The 2500-nt window shown below is 33.4% G+C and overlaps 1 long non-coding RNA gene across 1 annotated transcript in view; it reads left to right on the top strand.

Annotated features, from left to right (window-relative positions):
• The first annotated feature begins 2498 nt into the window (after window positions 1-2498).
• LOC137659476 (uncharacterized) overlaps window positions 2499-2500 on the top strand; it is a 9895-nt gene continuing 9893 nt past the window's right edge. The window contains exon 1 of the long non-coding RNA XR_011047551.1: window positions 2499-2500. This exon is cut by the window's right edge and continues 207 nt beyond it. This is a non-coding gene — a long non-coding RNA (uncharacterized lncRNA).

The raw sequence follows: 2500 nt of genomic DNA, 5'->3' as shown, positions 1-2500 counted from the left end.
ACACCCGTGTTGCCCTCTAGCCTATAAATACCTATATAATCCTAAAGATCCACTGAGAATATAATGGATTTGACTGAATTGCTTCAACAATTCAATGTCACAACAGAGTAATATTTTAAAAAAAATCGGTATGATCGTACGATTACATAAACAAAACGGAACACAAAAGATAATTTAATTTCAAGAGATTACAAGATAAAAAAAAAAATAAGAAAAAAACATATTCTTTAAAAATTTACAACAATAGGAACAAGTGTTTAATGCGTAGTACGTCCAGGTACAATTTCAGCGATCAAATTGCGCTGGCTTGTTATCATTTGAACTATTAGTGTAATTAACTCCGTACAATTCACATTGATTTCCCTGAAAGAATGGAAGCCACATTTGCAATTCTTACAATTTATGCAAGCCTAAGACAAAAAAAAAAAAAAAAAAAAAAAAAAAAGCACATAGGTGCTATATTGCAACGGAGTACAAGACGTACATCATTCTCTTGATCTCCATTCACATTAAAATCACTTGATAAATACTACGATAAACAGAATCGGCCTTTCGAGTATTAAGTGATTTAAACTGCCGTTGAAAGCCCCTGGTTATCGAAACCAGATAAAATATATAATTATATGATTATCCAAAATATAAAAATTGAAGCAACTTTGTACGTTATGCATGAGTCCTTTATAATATACAACAACCACAACTGTTGTATATATTATATTCTAAACGAGAATGCCTGGGTTTAATTATGTGGAAACTATTGATGATTAATAAAACTATAAAGTCAATTAACTCTTATCTTTGCATCTAAGGTTAGTAATACATCAGTGACACCAAAATGAGAGACGGATCTCAGAACAAACTAATCCGTTAGTACTGTTTTATCAAGGCCTTTTTGGGTGCGGCTTTCCGAGGAATGAAAACATATATTGCGTACATGACCGATCTTTAAAACCTGAATAATCCTTATAATTTACTTATAGCCATTAACAATTGGCATATGAATTATCAATGAGAAATGGAAAATGTCAACAGGAGCGGAGTTTCAGTTTGCAATACAGAAATAATCTTGTTGAAATAGATTGTTTTATATGGACATAAGATGTTCATATTTTATGAATGAAATCCTGTTTTTAATTCCATTTACTTCGCTAACACTTTTTCAATAAAATATAGGGCATAGGGCTGCCAACCCCTTGCCTCTGCTCATTTGATGAAAAACACAAAACTCACACATACACACACACGCACGCACACCCACATTATATATATATATATATATATATATATATATATATATATATATATATATATATATATATATATATATATACACAGATCTAGAAACTGGTCCACCTGTCATCTTGAAAAATCTTTGATACAAGCAAAGCTTTATCAAGAGTCATAGCAGACTAATAAACGTTAGACCATTTCTCTCTACACAGTCCATCTTCCATATAGCTATGAGAGAATAGATCTAGAAAATAGTCCATCCGTCACCTTGATAAAGATCTGGCATAAGCACATCTTCCTCCAAAGACAGAGCAGACGAGGAAAAGCTAGATCATTTCCCTCTGCATAGTCCATCATCAGATACCTATGAGAGAATAGATATAAAAAACTGGTCCACCTGTCACCTTGAGAAAGATTTGGTACAGGCAAATATTTATTAAGAGACATAGACTAAAAAAGGTTGGACCATTCCCCTCTGCACAGTCCACCTTTTAGATGCATATGATAAATTCTCTCATAGGCATCTAAAATGTGGACTATGTAGAAGGGAACGGTCTAGTTTTTTCTAGTCTGCTATGCCTCTTGATAAAGCTTTGCTTGTACCAAAACTTTTTTAAGGTGACAGGTGGACCTTGCATTTTTGTCCTGGTTAGCAAAGCATGATGATAAAAAACAACACAACCCAACAGGAGGCGCAAATAAAACAAATCAAAACAAACTACAAATAATTAAAAAGATTATTCAATGAATTGGTCTAAGCAGGGATAAAACCCCCAAGAAATTGCAAGGTATTGGTCCTCATAACATTAAAGCCTGACTGTACTATGTCACTATATGATGGAGGAAATAGCTTGGGAAGATATGAATGCCGACAAAAGACAGAATTTTGAATAATTTTGACAGTAAGAACGACTTATCCTGTTTATATTATCATAGAATTAGACGGTAAAATAACATTATTTATGGAATTATTATCAGAACATATACGTACATTTTCCGATGTTTCAGGACACCACAAACATCCATTACTCTATATTATTAAGTGATTTCTGAAGCACGAACATTAGCCTCCAGAGACACCGACACAGAAGGTCTGGATTTGGGTTTATGTGCGTATGTGTTTGTGTATGTGTTACATGTAATCAAAGGACACTCAATCAATATCATTCATGAGCGAAACATTACAGGTTGAGCGAATGCTAGTGCGTTGTTGCTTGCCGTTATCACATTCACGTCTGTTTCTTTTAGATAAGATAAGAACCTTCACCCA

Source organism: Palaemon carinicauda, chromosome 20, assembly GCF_036898095.1.
Source record: "Palaemon carinicauda isolate YSFRI2023 chromosome 20, ASM3689809v2, whole genome shotgun sequence".
Classification (NCBI taxonomy): Eukaryota; Metazoa; Arthropoda; class Malacostraca; order Decapoda; family Palaemonidae; genus Palaemon; species Palaemon carinicauda.
Note: the sequence above shows the minus strand (reverse complement) of the source record. Positions and strands in the feature narration are given on the sequence as shown.